We start from the raw sequence: 19,377 nt of genomic DNA on the forward strand, positions 1-19,377 counted from the left end.
TTAGCCCCATTTGATGGATGAGGAAACAGAGGCTCAGAGAGGGAAAGTGGTTTGCCCAAAGTTGCTCAGGGAGGATTCTGGGAATGTGCAATGACCTTCAGAGTGGTTGGTGGTCTCTTGAAGCCCAGGATACTGGGACCTAGTTATGGAGAGCTGGAAAGAGACCTCCCTCCCCCCATCTCTGTCCTGGGGAAGGCTGTCTAGAGGAGGGCCTGGGGAGTGGCCCTGCAGGACTCAGTGGCCGGCTTCTCGAGGTGCTCAATAAACACAAACCACACACACCAAAAAATTAAATTAAATAATTAAATTAAAAATATATATTTATGGAGGGCATTTATATGAAGTGGGAGGGAAAATGGGTCAACTGTCTTTAAAAACCAGTGACATTTTGAAGATTTAAATCAAAATGAAGGCCTCGTGTTTAGGGAGACCCCAGCGGCGGCTTTCCAGACTCTTTCCGTGCGTTAGTCCAAGAGAAGAGGAACCAGAGGCAAGAGAAGCGGCGACATGGCAGACATCAAGAGAGAGCGCGCCTACCAGAAGCAGCCGACCATTTTTCAGAACAAGAAGCGGGTGCTTCTGGGGGACACGGCCAAGGAGAAGCTGCCCCGCTACTACAAGAACATCGGGCTGGGCTTCAAGACCCCCAAGGAGGCCATCGAGGGCACCTACATCGACAAGAAGTGCCCCTTGACGGGCAACGTCTCCATCAGAGGCAGGATCCTGTCTGGTGTGGCGACCAAGATGAAGATGCAGGGGACCATCGTCATCCTCCACGACTAGCTGCATTACATCTGCAAGTACAACCGCTTTGAGAAGGGCCACAAGAACATGTCTGGCATCTCTCGCCGTGCTTCCGAGACGTCCAGATTAGAGACATTGTAACAGTGGGTGAGTGCAGGCCCCTCTGCAAGACTGTGAGTTTCAACGTGCTGAAGGTCACCAAGGCAGCCGGCACCAAGAAGCAGTTCCAAAAGTTCTGAGGCTGGCTCTACGCCAGTGGGGGGAGGGTGTGGGTGGTGGCCCTGGCACGTCTGCTGCCAAGGCCAGGCCAGATCGCTACACTAATAAAGGCATCCCCCCCAAAAAAAAAATCAAAATCAAATGTACGATTACATTTTCTGCTTTTTATTCTAACTTCTCTACCTACTTAGTATGGAAGATCTAGGGACTATGTAATAAATGGATCACCAAATAGGTTAAATCTTAACTATGATTAGAAGAATCCCCAGATATGCCTATGTCAAGGTCAGCAATTCTGTGTTTAGCCATAAATTTTCCTCCATAGGGTTTACATTAAAGATAAACAATCTCCTAGCTTCTTATTGCTGTCTAGGGCATTACTATCATTAGCACAGTTCTCAACCCTGGTGCTATCCTCAACTCCTCACTCAAACTCACCTGACATATCCAATCTGTTGCTAAATATTGTCATTTCTACCTTCTTATCACCTTTCACCTTGACTATTGCAATAACCTTTAATCGATGCCCCTACCTCAGATGTCTTCCTGTTCCCATCTCTCCTTCAAAGTCTTCTTCTTAAAGTATGTTCAGTCATTTTCAGTCATGTCCTATTCTTTGTGACCCCATTTGGGGTTTTCTCAGCAAAGATACCAGAGTGGTTTGCCATTTACTTCTCTAGCTCATTTTACAGCTGAGGAACTGAGGCAAATTAAAGTGATTCACTTGGGATCACACAACTAGTAAGTGTCTCAGCCTGATTTCAGCTCAGGAAGATGTCTTCTTGACTTCAGACTCAACACTCTATACACTGCTCCACCTAGCTGCCCTGTGAAACACAAGTCTGATCAAATCATATACCCATCTATTCAATAAACTTCAGAGGCTCCCCATTATCTCCAAGATCAAATATAAAGTCTTTTTTTTGGTGTTTAAAGTTCTTCCCAATCTATACCCTTTACATTTTTTTTCTTCTTTCACTTAGCTTTTCACATTTTCTAGGATGCTTCTACACTGGTCTACTTAGGGTTCTTCTACCATGACATTCCATTTCCAGTCTCCATATATTTGTACTGGCTATGTATTATATTTAGTGGGGGGAGGTAGTTAATTTTACACATGATATCTCACACTCTTGTTCTAGATACCAAAAAAAAAAGTTTTTTAAATTTGGTACCTTATTAAGCATCCTTACCTCTGCCTTTTAACTCCTCTGACTTCCTTCGAGGATTCACTCATGTCCCACCTTCTTCAGGAGACTATTTCCAGTACCCCTAGCTGCTAGTGCCTTCCCCTCTGAGATTACTTTCCATTTACTCTGAAAATATAATTTATTAACTGAGCTATTTTCATGTTATCTACTCCACTAGAATCTAGCTCCTTTAGTAAGTTAGATACTCCTCCCTCCCCTTGAAATTATGGAATAACATGGATCAATTCAGTTGTTTCTTTCATGTCTGACTGTTCATGACCCCACGTAGGGTTTTCTTAACAAAGATACTGGGGTAGTTTGCCATTTCCTTTTCCAGAGATCATGGATAGTAGTCAGAAAAAGAAATGAGGTACAATCACAAATCCATTACAGTATCTGAGTGACCTTGACCAAATCACTTAACCTCTCTGGGCCTCAGTTTTCTCATTTGTAAAATAAGAGGAACAAACTACATAACTACTAAGGTCCTAGCTAGTCCTAAACCTATGATCCTATTTATTCTTCCTAGGCTTTCTAGATGCTTTTATTCAAATACTCATTGTACATATACACTCTGTCCCAGAGTGCCAATCATTTTGTCATAGTCACTACATTTTATGGTAAATCAATATTTCTAGTTTTTATGTGCCATTATTTTATTCATATACAATCAAGCAATCAATCAACAAACATTAACTAAACACCTAGTATGAGTCAGGCACAAAGGCACTGGGGAAACAAACGCAAAAATCAAATAGCCCCTGCACTCAAAGGGCTTATATTCTATCAGGGAGATAAAATACAAACAAATCAATGCAGCAAGGGGTTTATCAAGAGATTTCTAATCAAATGATTCAGTTTCCTTGAGGAAATAATAAGATATAAGGAACAGGTAACAAGGACAATGAGATAAAGGGTACACTCCATTTAGACTCTGGAGCAGTCCATTTTCACCTTGTAAAGAGTGTGGCCCTTCATTGTCTTTGTTGTTATTGGGTTGTGTCAGTGGTGTATGACTCTTCATGACCCCATTTGTGGTTTTCTTGACAAAGATACTGGAATGTTTTGTCATTCCTTTGTCCAGCTCATTTTGCAGATGAGAAACTAAGACAAACAAGGTCAAGTAATTTGTCCAGGGTCACACAGCTAGTAAGTGTCTCAGGCCAGATTTGACCTGAGGAAGATGAGTCTTCCTGACTTTAGGCCAGTCACTCTATACACTGCACTACATACCTTCCCTTTTTAATCAATTTGAAGGAATTATAGTGCTTTGTCTATTAGAAGAAGGAAACTGATACCACACAGGAATAATAATTAGCCTGAAGAGGATCAGCCATTCCTTTATATAACACAAGTCAATCAATCAGCACTGAGGAGAGGAAGGTGAGGGTGGAGAAAAGAACCAAGTATTTAGAAATAACTCAGTTCCTGAGGACATTTTTCACCTAACCGCTTGTACCTCATACCCCACCATAACAGTATGTTTTAGTATAAGATCTGGCCAGAGTTCAACTTTGGAGTCAGATTGAACAAGCAATAAGAAGAACTGATTGATCATCCAGCCCCTACCTCAGGAAATGGAAAACCACAGAGCCAAGGTTCCTGCTGGTTCTAGGCCACAGGCTCCAGTTTCCTTTGCTTTTGTTTTTTCCAAAAATGCATGGAAGTATCCTAGGCCAAGATGTTTGCTGAGTCCAGAGGTGAAGGCATTGGTGATTACAGCCAAGCAGAGAAGGCGCATCTATTAGAGACTATGAGAGAAAGGTTGACAAGAAGAGAAGTAGAATATCAGTGGCCCTACAACCCTGGACAACTGCAGTTATAAGGTACCAGTCCTTATGTGTGCCTTGGTCATATCTGTTCCCTATGTAGTTGCCTCTCCACCTGCAAACTCTATGCATTTACACTCTCCCATTGACACTGTATAGAATTCTGAAATATCATGCCTCAAGTTTTATGGGAAAATGTTTCATAAGATTCTTATTCTTACTGTTTCTTTTCAATAAATGCCTTACCTTGAGGTAACCAAGTCCTTTAGCTATCTAGAGAAAAGACATGTGGAGGCTCAGGAGCTATAGTTTTACGAGGGTAGACATACAAAGTACTTTGCATGTGGTACAGTCATCTCCCGAGAGGACACAACCTGGGGGAGTAAGTCGGAAGCAGGCAATCAAGTAACCTGTAAGGAATTACATAGTGTAATCAAAATGTATACAAAATGAATACAATTAAATATAATAATTTGGCAAAGGGGTAGCTGTTATTAGAAGAATTAGAAAAGATCTCACAGAGGAAGAATGGACAGAAAGACAGGGTTTCTAGGAGATGAACTTAAAGGAAAGAAATGCGTTCCAGGGCATGGGATAGACAGCCTGTGCAAAAGCCCATAGATGTCATACTCTATATGAAGAACATGAAGCAGGCCAATTCATCCAGACTATAAGTTCTGTGAAAGGGAGTAATATATAATGATCCTGGAATGGTCAATTATAGCCAGATCATAGTGGGCTTTAAATGCCAGAGGAGATTGTTTTTTATCCTAGAGGAAATGGGGAACCATTAGAGTTTACTGAACAAGGAATGACATGGTCAGTCAGACTTGTGCTTTGAGAATATCAGCTTGGATTTCAGAAAAACCTGAGAAGTCTTACATGAACTGATGTAAAGTGGACAGAACCAGGAGAACATTGTACACAGTAACAGCAATATTGTAATGATGATCAACTATGAAAGACTTAATTACTCTAATCAAGACAATGATCCAAGACAATTCCAAAGGACCTATAATAAAAAAAATGCTGTCCACCTCCAGGGGGAACTGATGAACTCTGAGTACAGATTGAAGCAAACTTTTTTCTCCTTTTGTACTTTTATTGTTATGTGTGTGTGTGAGTTTTCTTTTGCAACAGCTAATATGGACATATGTTATGCATGACCTCACATATCATATAGCTTGTCTTCTCAAGGGGTGAGGGAGGGACAAGAGGAAAGGAGAAAACTGGAACTCAAAATTTTAAAAGATTAACATTAAAAAATAAATGTAACTGGAATAAAAATATAATTTTAAAAAGAACATCATTTTAGCAGACGAGTGAATGATGAATTATAGAGGAGAAGTGAGATGAAAGATGAATTAGAAGACTATTTCCATAGTTCAAGTGAATGTTAATATGAGTCTAAGTGAGAACTAATGGCTGCTACAAATGGAGAGAAGGGTGAGTATTCAAGAATTATTACAGGGTTGCAATCTGATTGGACAAGTGATATGAGTCTGAATAAGGTGCAAATTCTGAGGATGTAAACCTGGGTAACAAGAAGATAGTGGTGCCCTTGACAGAAATTAGGCACTTTAAAAGAGGTGTGAGTGTAAAGGAAAAGATAATAAGTTCCCTTTGGACATGATGAATTTGATATGTCTGTAGGACATTAAAGTATCCAACAATCACTTGATAGAGCATAGGAGAGAAACCAGAGCTACTATATGGATAGAGATGATAATTGAACCCAGGAGAGATGATGAGCTCACTGAGAAAACACATAGAGAAGAAAAGAAGGTCCAGGACAGAAGCTTAACATATGTATACAGTTAAGAGATGGGATATAATAGATCCAACAACAGAGAGTTAGATGGAACGGTCAGACAAATAATAGGAGAACCAAGAGAGAGCAGTGTCATAAAAATTCAGAGGAAGAAAATACTCAGGAAAAGAAAATAGTTGATAGTCTCAAATATTGCAAGGATGTCAGGTAGGAAGATTGAGAATCACACAGGAAATAAATTTCTGTTTCACTTTAATTCTCATTGCGACTTAGTAATTTTAAAATTTCTAATGGAAGCTGTTTTATCTTCAGAATGTCATATACTGCTCTATATTCACCCAATAAATCTTTGGTTTTGTACTGGTCTTAATTAAATTTTAAACTTTCATTAGTTTGTCAGTTTCAATTTTTGCCTAAAATGAGTGAAATAAATGTGCAAATGCTTTGGTGGCTGAAAATAGTCTGCTAAGTATCTATGCTTCAACTCCAGAAGCAGACAGGAAATGTCATAATGAATTTAAAGAAATCTGGCAAAAACAATAATAAATAGTGTCTTTGCATGTAAAATTGCAATCAACTCAAGATGGCAATGGAAAAGAATAGTAACTAATATTGATGATCTCCATATTGAGAAAGGCTATTTTCTGTACTCAATTTTTGAGCATTTAACTATCCAAACTTGGTCATTTCCAAGAAAACAAGAAGGATAAATAATACCATGAAGGGATTTTAAACTAACTAACTAACCATGTTTAATATTTACAGATTAACCAGGTGCAGATGGCCTGAAGAACAAATGAATCACCTTCAAGCAGCATATTTTTTTAATATGCTCAATTATTCCAAACCTTTGTCTTTTACAGATAGATTTGATTTTTAGAAAAAACATATAAAAGTAATTTAAAGCCAGGCTTGATGAATAAAGGTATAAGAGCAATCTGACTAATAATATTTGTTGTTTGAAATTTTTTTTTAAAAAGAGGTATTAATAAGAATTCTTAAGATCGGTTCTTGACCTGGGGTCCATGAAATTTTTTTAATGTTTTAATAACTATATCCAACATAATTAGTTTCTTTAACTTCATATATTCAAAAACATGATTCTGAGAAGTCTTTTAAGTTTCACCAGACTGATGAAGGAATTCATGAGATGAAAAAGGTAACAAGCTCCTGCTTCAGGAAAAAAGACACTTCTTTCTGAGTCCCACAGTTTGAAGAGAAGGGCATAGTTCAATCAGCCTCCATACTGGCCTCACTCTTGACCTTTCACAGATATCTCTTGAAGTTCATTGCAACCCAATTCAATAAACATTTATGAAGCATCTAATGTAATAGTATAGGAGGTAGAATGCACAATGATATCTTTGCCCACGTGGGCTATATATGTCCATATTGGTCTGTTTAGATGTGACTTAAAGAGAGACAAAAATAGATACCTCTCGAGTATCCTTTGTCCACTCTTCTCTAAAGGAAATTTTGATTCCAGGAAAGGAAGCAAAAGATGGGAACCAGAGGCTGGCCTCTCTTCTCAGAGAGAAGGAACACTGGGCTGAAGACATATGTATTTGCTCCCTTGCTCCTGATCACTGTCTCTTTACAGGGAAGGAGTGACTCAGCCTATATATCTAAGGCTTAGCTCCCTTTCCAACAAATACCAATTTCACAATGATGACATATAGCAAACAGCGAATAAACCCCTTTCTTCAAGTCGACATATCAGAAAAGTTAAGAATATACTAGACAATACAAAGTGAATGAGCTCCCCTATTGGAAACAAGATTACTAAGCTCAATAAAAAAAAAGACTCAGATCTCACCCAAGGAAAAATTCCCTGAAGTCTCTAGTATTAATAAATTGGGGATAAGTACTTGATCAAGTTACACACTCCTCTATGGGTAGGTTTCTTCCCAAAGTCTTTCTCTGGGAAAGACTTTTGTTAAATGAGTTGTGGTAGCTACTACTAAAAAGTTGTTAGCTAGCTCTTATCAGGAAGAGGTTTTACCCAGTATACTCTAGGATAGTGGCCTCCAAAATATTTTTTATCTTGTCCTCTATCCATAAAACAAAGTCTTTAGAGTTTCTGTTAATATATGCATATTAACTTATTTATATTATATGCATCTACTACTTATATATGTTAAATTTACAGAAAAAAATAAAAAAGATGGGTAAAGATGAAATAATATTTGGGTTTATTGAGTAGGGAAGTGACATGGTCAGATCTACTTGTACTTTAGGAAAATCACTTTGTTAGCTTAGTATAAGATGGATTGCAGTGGAGACAGACATGAGATGAGGAGTCCAATTAGGAGACTATTGCAATAGTCCAGGTAAAGAGTGATAATCGTCTTAACTAGAGAGATGACTGTATTAGTAGACAGAAGGGAACAAATCTGAGAGATATTGTGGAGAAAGAAGTGACAAGATTTTGCAATTGATTGGATAGGGAAAATGAGGAGACAATATGGTGATGTCTTTAACAGAAATCAGGAAGTTTGGAAAAGCAGTAGATTTGGTGGTTAGAAAATGTGATGATATCTTCTAAATCTAGAAATAGCTAAGAGACGCAGTGAACTATGGGTCTAGAGTCAGGAAGATGTCAGTTCCCATCCAGCCTCAGACACTTACTAGCTATATGACCCTGGGCACCTTATTTTACCTCTATCTCAGTTTCCTCAACTGTAAAGTAAGGATTATAGCACCTACCTCCTAGGGTTTTTGTAAAGATCAAATGAGATATCTGTAGTGTTTAGCACAGAGCTGGACTATAGTAGTCACTTAATAAATGCCTGTTCCCTTCTCCTATGGAAATCACAAACCATCTATGTCTGCTCATCCTATAAAGCTCACTCTGTTCTACCCAAAGTGCAAAGCAGAGTAGCAAGTGGGAATAGCAGGAATTTTGTTCATCATTCATTGCCTTGGAGCACAAAGGGAGACTGATGTCTGCCAGTAGGGAAAACAGGAGCTTGGAGCCAGAAACTGATCACTCTGCTCTCCTCAGACAGAGGGAATACCAGGATAGAACTATATCAGTCTGCTCTCTTAAATATTGCTAGTCTGACCTAAATAAATATTAGGTTCAAGCTGTGCTTTCCTTCTGAGAGTCACCACCCAGCCATAGGCTAGAGATGATCAAGGCGGAAAGAAGTGGATGTGGAGTTAGAAGAGTGAGGGAAAATGTTTTCCCCTACTAGCACCAGAGCAGCTGTGAGTTTCTTGGTAGCCATAAGGTTATAACTGCCCTGAAGGGCTGACACTCATTCAGAAAGGGAAATATTGAGATCTTGCACAAGGGAGGAAAAGGGACTGAGAGAATAGGAAGAGAAGGAGGAGATTCCCTGAGGAGAGGTGCTGATGCAGCTGTCAGTCTACCTGTTATTAAAAATAGAGAAGTCTGTTGTCTTCCTGGGGCATGTATTTAAGACATAACAGACAACTTCCCAAAACTTAACAAAATGGATGGCAATTTAGAATGATTCATGCGGACACAAATGATGCTGCCAGAAGGAATTTTAAAAATATTGCCAACAATCATGATGTCTTGGGCATGAAACTAAAGACCAAATAGATTGGTTTTTTTCACTATCAGTCATTGAACATAAGAGCTGCTAAAGAGAAAAATTAATTTGTGAAGCAAACAGCCAACTTAGAAAGCAGTATCTGAGAATGGGATTTGGACTTCTGGACTACAGCTTACAATACAGTAATGATAGATAGATTCCTGGCCAGAGGAAAAATATGCCTAATAAAATCTGGTAAGAATGTATTTACCAAGCACTTTACTTATCTAATCAAAAGAGATTTAATGTTAAAAAATGGGGAATAAAGAAGTATATATGTGTGTGTGTGTGTGTGTGTGTGCATATGTGTGTATACAAATGGATAAAGTTTAGCCATTAGGTATGTGTGTGTATTTATACATATACATATATATATATATTTGTGTGCATATGTATAGATATATGGAGAGAAGTGCTCTCTCCACATATATATACACATATACATATATAAATATACATATACCTAATGATAAAAACTGTGTGTTTATATATAGACTTGCAAGTCAATGAATTTTACCATTTGTATGTAAATTTTTGGATTTATGAATTTTACCATTCTCAACTGCTACAACTGAGACACATAAAAGTTCATACAATTGAGACACCTTGAAGTTCATAAGAGACAAAATCCAAGAGAGGAATTAATAGTAAAATTCATGGACCCAAACATCTCTATGAAGTTTAAGGCACAAACAAGAGGAAGCAGAGTTCTTAATGCAAAGAGGCAAATGTGACCTCATCCTTACCGCTGAGACTTAGTAGGGTGAAACCCATTACTAAGCCAGGGCTCAATATGCAAATACCTTATTCCAAAGGAACAGGATAAGTAAAGGAGGTAAGAAGGTATAAGCACGCATGTAAGGAAATCTAAGAAATAGAAAGGGAATTCATAATAGAGAAGAGTTGGATGGAGTTGAATGGAGAATAAAAGCAAAAGTTATTTTATCTCTGGAATATATTATGTTACAGACTACCTGGAAAAGAAAGAAGGAATATATGAAGAGTTTGGGGAATAGACCATAAGCCTGACATGAAGGCCTGCTATTTTGTTGATAAGAGACTTTACCTATCTAAATATCTACTAGAGCATTCTCTCTGCCAAGTAGTTAATAAATCCTTGGCTTTTCTAAGTGATATTTTCATCCTTCAAAAGGTGGAGGAACCCAGGGGACATTCTATTCTGGATTAGATTCTCATTAGTAGGGAGAGTTGTTTACTGGATTGAAAATGATGGGAACCCTAATAAGAAATTACTGTTCCCTCCTAGAGTTTGCAACTAGAAGAAAAAAAAATATGGGCAAGTAGATTTCAAAGAGTTCAGAAAAAGATGTCAGAGATCCAGGACTAATTTAGATTTTTAAATTAAGTGTAGAGAAGATGGAAGCAAGACCAGGAAACAGTGGATGACTATAAAGTATGGCATGGTCCTGTGAAAATAGTGTCAGGAATATTAAAGCTCAGAATGAGTTGGGGTTGTCTAAGGAAGCTAAGGATAATAAAAGGTTCTGTTTAAAGATTTTTTTGTTCAGTCATTTCAATTGTGTTTGATCCTTTGTAGCCGCATTTGGGATTTTTCTGGCAAAATTACTAGATCAGTTTGTCATTTCCTTCTCCAGTTCATTTTATATATGAAGAACTGAGACAAACAAGGTTAAGTGACTTGGGCAGGGTCACACAGCTAGTAAGTGTCTCAGGCCATATTTGATCTCAGGAAAATGAATCTTCCTGACTCCAGGCCCAGCAATCTAGCTGTCCCAGTGAAACTATCATTATCTTAGGCTGTATAAAGGGAGCTATAGCTTTAGGAATAAGAAGTTGAAAGTCCCACTGTGGTCTGAAGAGACCCTTTTCAGATGTAATCTGGGGCACTGCATTCAGTTCTGGGTGCATGAGTCTAAGAAGCACATTGACAATCAAGAGATTGCTCTGAGAAGGCATTTAGGATTATGAAAGTACACATCAAAAAAGGATCATCCTAAAGGAACTGGGGAGGTTTAAACTGGACAAGAGACGATGTAGAAGACATGTGATAGTTATCTTCAAGTATTAGCAGAGCTATCATGTGAAAGATGGAGGTACTTGTTCCAATTTGCCCCAGAAGGCAGAACCAGGAGCAATATGTGGAAATTATAAAAAGCCACATTTAAGCTAAATGTCAAGAAAAATTTCCTAACAATTAAGGATATCCCAAAGTAGAATGGGCTACCCAGTAAGGTTATGGGTTACCTCTCTTTGCAGATTTTCAAACAGGCTCAGTGACCACTTGTCAGGTACATTGCAGTGGTAATTCTTTTCATGTGTGGGGTGGACTAGGTGGCCACTGATATCCCTTCCAATTCTCAAATTCTGTAATTCTGTGATCCTGTGGCTAGAAAAAATAAGCACATTAGAGGTTTATAAGCTATGGTTTTAAATGTATTCAACCCCATTGAGGACCTTGAAATTGTGAAAGTTGTCCCGATATTTCCATATGTGAGAATGGAGTGTCCTATGATGAGTACATTTGTAAATATCAGTAATCTCTTTAAGGGTCTCAGTTAATTTGAGTTATCAAAATCGGATTTTCTCTAACAAAAAAGTGGATAGAGTAGTGGGTTTGTATTCATAAAGCAATAGCTTCAGATCCTATCTTTCATTGGTATGAGATATGTGATTCTGGGCAAGTCATCCCAGTAAAATGAGGATAATAATACCTGAAGGACCAGCCTCTCAGAGTTATTGTAAGACTCAAGCAAGAAAATCCCTTAAAAAGTACTTTGCAAATGTTTAAGTACTATAGAAATGATAGTTCTATTATTAGAGCCTATAGGAAGGACTACATAGATAGATGAATAGTAAATAAATAAGTAAATAGATAAATGAATGAATAAATAAATGATGAATAGATAAATATATATTTAGATTGATTGGTCAAGTTGATATTAGCTATATTAGAATTATTATATTACATTATTATTATATTATCCTAATATTCCTTGAAAATACAAGTGTTGAGGGGAGTTAAGATGGTAGAGAAGAAACAGAACTTCCACATGGCTCCGGCTCTCACCACCTCCAATCCATGTAATAGGGGACTCTGAACAAACTTTGGAGCTGCATAACCCACAAAATGACAGAGAGAAGCTAACCTCCCGCTGAGGACAGCCCGGCAGGCCTACAGGAATCTGCCAGCGCAGTGCTTTGGGAGCCGAGCCCAGCTCCACGCTGTGGTTTTAACCTCAGGGCTGGCCTGACCAGTCACCAGCTGGAGGGACGCCAGATCACCAGCAGCTGTGGTGGTCCAGAATTATCAACATAGATGCTAAGGACAAAGTGAGAGGTCAGTGCAGTGTGGACTTTGGGACCCAGTAGTTGGGAGTGTGTCGGCCACATGGCAGCTTCAGCTCCTGGCCTGCAGAGTGTAGGAGGACCAAGCACCAGTCTGAGGGGTAATAGCTCTTGCTTTAACCTGCTTGGATCTGGATTGTGGTCTAGGGTGGAGGTCCTGGGGTGTACAACCAGCTTGCCAGAGCATGTGGAGGCTTCAGAGAGGGCACCCAACTAATATCTCCGGCAGCTGAGAAAACTCCAGTGTTTGGTATGAAGCTCCCCTTTCTGGTGGCAGAGTCCTACTGTGGCAAAAAGCCCAAAGGTCAAGTCATTGAGTGGCAACATGACCAGGCAAAGGAAGCAAAGCAAATAGAAGAATCCAACCTTATACTACAATTTTGGGGACAAAAAGGAGCAAAGAATGGAACAGGGGGAAGACAGTGAAGTCAGAACTCCTGCACTAAAAGCTTCAAAGGAAAATACGAGCTGGTTACAGGCCATAGAGGACCTCAAGAAGCAGATAAGAGAAGTGGAGGAAAAATTGGGAAGAGAAATGAGAATGATGCAAGAAAATTACAAAATGAAAGTCAACAGCCTGAATGACAAAAATAATGCCTTAAAAACCAAACTCAAATGGCAAAAGAGGCTCAAAAAGCCAATGAAGAGAAGAATGCTTTAAAAAGCCGAGTTTCCCAGATGGAAAAAGAATCTCAAAAGCTCACTGAAGAGAATCATTCCTTCAGAATTATATTGGAGTAAATGGAAGCTAATAACTTTATAAGAAATCAAGATGCTGTTAAACAGATCCAAACAAATGAAAGAATAGAAGGCAATGTGAAATATCTCACTGGGAAAACCACTGACCTGGAAAATAGATCCAGGAGACTTAATTTATAAATTATTGTACTACCTGAAAGCCATGATCAAAAAAAAAAGAACCTAGAAATCATCCTTCAAGAAATTCTCAAGGAAAACTGCCCTGATGTTTTAGAACCAGAGGGCAAAATAGAGGTTGAAAGAATCCACTGATCACCTCCTGAAAAAGACCCCAAAAAGAAAACTCCTAGGAATATTATAGTCAGGTTCTGGAATTCCCAGATCAAGGAGAGAATATTACAGGCAGACAGAAAGAAATAATTTTAATATTGTGGAAACACAATCAGGATAATACAGGATCTGCCAAGTTCTACACTGAGGGATCAAAGGGCATGGAATATGATATTCTGGAGGGCAAAGGAGCTGGCATTAAAACCAAGAATCACCTACCCAGCAAAACTGAGTATCATGTCTCAGGGGAAAATATGGTCACTCAGTGGAATAGAGGACTTTCAAGAATTCTTGATGAAAAAACCAGAGTTGAATAGAAAATTTGACATTCAGATACAAGAAGCAAGAGAAGCATGAGAAGGTAAAAAGGGAAAAGAAATCATAAGGAACTTATCAAAGTTGAACTGTTAACATTCCTACATGGAAAAACGATCATTGTAACTGATGAAATGTTTCTCAGTATGAAAATAGTTGAAGAGAATAGAAATACATATATTATATATACATATATATGTCTATATTGGAGGGTATACAGGCATATGAATACATACATGAATGTGTATGTACATAAATAGAGGGCACAGGATGAATTTAATAGGAAGAGATGATACTTAAAAGGTGAAATTAAGAGGTGAGAGAGGAATATAATGAGAGGATATGGGGAGAGACAGAAGGGATAAACTATCTCATATAGAAGAGGCAAGAGAAAATGGTTACAATGGAAGGGAAGAAGAGGAAGGTAAAAGAGAATAGGTCAACTTTATTCTCATTGAATTTGGCTCAGGGAGCAAATGAAATACACACTAAATAGGGTATATCACTCTACAGGAGGGTAGGGGGCAAGGGGATGAGATGAGGGATGATGGAAGGGAAGGCAGGCTGGGGAAGAGGGAAGTTCGAAGCACCCACTTTTGAAAAGGGAAAGGATCAAAGTAGAGAATAGAACAAGTGGGAGGTGGCATAGGAGGGAGGGAAATATAGTCAGTTTTTTACAATATATCTACTATGTTAATGTTTTGCATTAGCTACACATGTACAACCTATACTAATCTGCTTTTCTTCCCAGTAAGGGTGGTTGATTAGGGAGGAAGGGAATGCATCTGGAATTCAAAGTTTTAAAATCAAATGTTTAAAACATATATATATATACATATATATATATATATACTATTATTAATACTATTTTACTTATAGTTGGGAAATAAGATATACAGGCACTGGGGCATAGAGATCCACCATGCCCTACTAGAAAAGTAGAAGGGGGTATGGGAGAAAATATGGGAGAGAGCAGACTGCAGGAGGGGATATCCTGTGGGACTGCTATTTTGGGGCGGTGGGTAGGGGAAAAACGGGGAGAAAATTTGTAACTCAAAATGTGGCAGAAATGAATGATGTAAATCAAAAGTTAATAAAGTATTTGAAAAATGAAAAACGCAATTGGGTCTCTCATTATCAGTAAAATTCCCCTCTGATCTTGGTAGAATTCATGCCATATACTATTTCTGGCAGTCCTCATCCTAGAAAAGAAACTCTAATTCCTGGAACCAGCCACTATTGTGGACACCAGAAAAGAAGCCCTCCTATAGCAGCCTTAAAGGGTTGTCATACATCAGTGGGGACACAGTACCCAGAAATATAACAGGGATAGCATCTAGGTTGTACTGGAGAACATACCACTGTATGAAATTAGCTTTGTGGCCGTTGCAAATGTACAATATTCTTTTTCTTCCATTTAAATCCATGTAGAGAATTTTTCTGAAGAAATACAACAGGCCTTTCTTTATTCTGGGATAAAGAAATCATGCTTAATAATACATCAGGCAGTATTTTATCAAAACTCCTTTCCTTTGATTCATCATTGAATTAGAAAAAGGGCTGACAGAATATTTCCAGACTTGTGTACCTTGTTCATCTCTCAGTAAACCATACTGCCTCAGTCAGTAGACTTTTTCTCAGTTTGCAAAAACAAAATTGTCTCTGCTCATCTAAAATTTCAAAAAGATGCCAACATCAGGAACTCTTGCAACATGAGATTTTGTAAACTTTAAATCAAAAGACATTTGTCAACTTGTATTTTGTAATACAGAGTAGAAGCCCATCATTTCTCCACTAAACCATTTATTTTAAAACAAATTTGGGCCTAGTCTTCAAAATCTGATCTATTACCTGGTGAATGATATGACTAATACTCTAATTTTTAGATACACTGAACTACATAATGTAATTCCAGCCACAGAATACTCATGAGGGCCTAGGTAATATAGCCCAGATTTCATGATAGACAGTCAGTTTACTACTTAAAATAATGGGATTTTATTTTTTAAATATAACTCTGGGGTAAAGCTGACTTCCCTAAAGATGCTTTTCCATTTTGTACCAAGTAACTCATGAAATGCCTCATTTCTTTGTAAAATGTATTTTACACTGAAAGGTCTCCATTCCTTATCGCTAGTTTCCAAAGGACCATTGCTAGTTTACTTGTCTGGGTATGGAAACTATTGGGTGGAGAATGATCAATAGAGGTTTGTCATCTCTCATCATTATCAAAGGATGATAAGCTAAAGTTAGAGGGGACTTCAGAAGTCATCTAATCAAACTCCCATATTTCATAGATGAGGAAATTAAACTTCAAAAAATTGTATTTTATCCAAGGTCACGCAGATAAATAGTTAACAATAGGATTTGAACTTGGGTTCTCTGACTCTGTTAGCATGCTTTCTACTACATTATGCTGATTCTTAGTGATCTTGATCTTACAGTCAAATTAGACATTCCTAGAAGTTCATTTTCCACAAAGTTAAATTTAAATTTCATTTTCCAGAAAAGAGTGGATAAGGAAATTTGAGGTATAACTTAAAATGAGGCTACATATGTATAGAAGGAGTTGGTAAGGTTATATACCATGTTTCCCCGATAATAAGACACTGTCTTATTATTTTTTTTGGACAGAAAAACACCAGAGGGCTTATTTTCAGGAGAGGGCTTATTTTAATGAACATTGACAGCAATTTTAATAAACAGGTAAATGTGAACAAAAAAATGTACCTTTATTCAATAAGCAAATCACTGGGGAAGAACAGGATGACACGCTCACTGCTGCAGCTCTGATTGGATGCAGCTCGGAGTGCGGCGTGCGTTTCACGGGCGGGGGGGGGACGGTGCATACAGAGGGTACCGTAATGTAGCGTGTAACACATGGGATCACCTTCACTACAGTAGCAATCTCAATAGGGCTTATTTTCGGGGGAGGGCTTATTTTAGAGGAATCTTACACAGTAAGGGGAGGGCTTATTTTCGGGATAGGTCTTATTAATGGGGAAACAGGGTATATATACAGAAGAGTTGCTCCATGAAAATCCAGGACCTAATCTTAGTAAAGAGTCTGATGAGATTGATAAACTAATTGCAAAGATGATGCCACCTTGATGAAATTCAAAAAGGATACTGGAGTGAATTGGAAAAGGAACAACCATAGCATGTACAATGATAGGTCATGCCCTTTGGGTGACATTTAAAAGTCAGTCTACTCAAAAAATGCTTGAAAAGGGAGCCAACTTTATAAGGGACCCAACACTATTAGAAACATAGAGCCAGAGAGAAGTTCAGGTGGTGTCTGCCACTATAGGAAGTGAGGCCAGGATTCTGGGAGTGAGATTATTTGAATTGATTAAGCACAAAGAGAGAGATGCTATGTTACTAAATACATTTCTACACTCATCCCTACTACCACCACCACTACTACATGTCACAAGCCAGTAAATATTGCATCTTATTTTTCCCTTTAGATTTTTTCATGGGAACTGAAAGCCTTCCCCTCTGTCATGGGGGGGAATATCTGTTTATCTTCATTTAATTTAAATAATTACTTTTTCATTATTCATAATATTATCTGTTTGCTAGTCTTGGTGTCTTTATTGGGAATGTATCTGGGCAGAGGTGATTGAAAAAAGGAAGCATCCACAGACATAGAGATAGAGCTAACATTGAGGTGTTTTTCCAGAAGTGTTATTTCTGAATGAGGGCTCAGAGCTAAAAAAAAAAAAAAAAAAGAAGATAGAGTTACAGATCCTTTAATATTAAGGTAGAGGAGTGTTATACTGGGAAACCTATTTAGGCAATGAGTCAAAGCGAGTGTGGGGCTTATAAGTGTTTTTAAAAAACCCTGTTCACTACACTACTGAGTGTATATATGAATGTATGTATGTATATGAATTGTGTATGAAAAATCTATATCTATCTAGATATGGATATAGAAATAAATATATATTCCTATCGTTCCCCTCTATCACCATCACCTCTCCTTCATTCACGATAAAGTTAAACTACTACTCTTTTTTAGTTTTTTAGTTTTTTGAACCTTTTGAATTACTTTAGTTAAGACTTCAATTCAGTGTGATTCTAAAGGAGCAAATGTATAGAGTAGTTCTCTAGCAAGAGGTTCTGTCATACTGAAGGCCTGATTGATCCTCCTTTACTGTAATAAGCAAACTGAAAACTATACAATGAAACATATTTGACTGGAGATGAAACTTTTTCAGTTACCAATTAAATAAAAATGAGAAAAGAGAATTAGAACCCAGTAAAAGTGATTTAATCCTAGATTTTTCCCTAAATAGTTGAACGGCCTTGACCGTATCTTTTACATAACCTTTCTAGTCCTCAATTTCCTTATCTTTAAAATAAAGGGGTTAGCATGAGACAGGCTAAGATAAATAAAATGAAAAATATCAGAGGGACTATGGGAAAATGGTTAGACTATTGAATTGTTGATGGAGTTGTGAATAGGTTAATCGATTCCTGAAAGAAATTTGGAATTATGCTCTTTGATCCAGCTACACTATTACTAGATCAAAGAAATGAAAGTGGAAAAAGACCTATACGTACAAAAATATTTATAGCGGCGTTTTTGTTAGTCAAAATTTGAAAACAAAGAGGTTGTCCTCCTACTGGGGAATGGGTAGATGGTATATAAATGTAATAGAATATTACTGTGAACTTGGTAGAGTGAATATTTATAGCAAATACTTTAAGACTGAGCCTATTCTACCCAAGAACCAAGGTGATAGAGGAGAATCTGATCCCAATACCAGAGGATTTTGTACTTGGGTACTTGTATCTTCTCAGTAAATAGTCTTTTGTCAGAGCTAAGTGGTGCTAATTGGTCCATTGGTATTAAAGAGAAAGAAACTAGATGATTAATATTAGGAAGACAATAACTGGTGATTGATTTTGGAAGAAGCACACTTTTTTCTCAATGGTAAAAGTACTATAAAACACCCCTAAACCTTCAGGATTTCCCCTAGAACTATGAGGGGGAAGATTAGCCTTGCTCTGGGGCCCTGATCCTGCAGTGAAATAGAGGCTGGAAAATCTAGGACTACAATTCAGTAAAGAGGCTATGGCTGGATATATATACAGATAGATAGAGAGAGGATAGATAGATGGGATAGATGGATGGATGGATGGATGGATGGATGGATGGATGGATGGATGGATGGATGGATGGATGGATGGATGGATGGATGGAGAGAGAGAAGGAGAGAGAGAGAGAGAGAGAGAGAGAGAGAGAGAGAGAGAGAGAGAGAGACAGAGAGAGAGAGAGAGAGAGACAGAGAGAGAGACAGAGAGAGAGAGACAGAGACAAAGAGAGAGAGACAGAGAGACAGAGACAGAGACAGAGAGAGACAGAGAGAGAGACAGAGACAGAGACAGAGAGACAGAGAGAGAGAGAGAGAGAGAGAGAGAGAGAGAGAGAGAGAGAGAGA

The 19,377-nt window shown here is 38.1% G+C and overlaps 1 long non-coding RNA gene and 1 pseudogene across 1 annotated transcript in view; one reads left to right on the forward strand and one right to left on the reverse strand.

Annotated features, from left to right (window-relative positions):
• The first annotated feature begins 334 nt into the window (after positions 1-334).
• Positions 335-1,073, forward strand: LOC138159100 (small ribosomal subunit protein uS17-like; annotated as a pseudogene).
• An 836-nt stretch (positions 1,074-1,909) lies between these two features.
• Positions 1,910-19,377, reverse strand: part of LOC138158819 (uncharacterized) — a 21,974-nt gene continuing 4,506 nt past the window's right edge. The window contains exons 2-5 of the long non-coding RNA XR_011167727.1: positions 11,483-11,624; positions 4,169-4,332; positions 3,723-3,904; positions 1,910-2,279 (exon numbers count right to left, since the gene is read on the reverse strand). This is a non-coding gene — a long non-coding RNA (uncharacterized lncRNA). The remainder of the gene's footprint in view (positions 2,280-3,722; positions 3,905-4,168; positions 4,333-11,482; positions 11,625-19,377) is intronic.

The sequence above is a fragment of the Petaurus breviceps genome, unplaced genomic scaffold (assembly GCF_028583685.1).
Source record: "Petaurus breviceps papuanus isolate PSGF00001 unplaced genomic scaffold, PetGlider_PUasm1.0 175, whole genome shotgun sequence".
Lineage (NCBI taxonomy): Eukaryota > Metazoa > Chordata > Mammalia > Diprotodontia > Petauridae > Petaurus > Petaurus breviceps.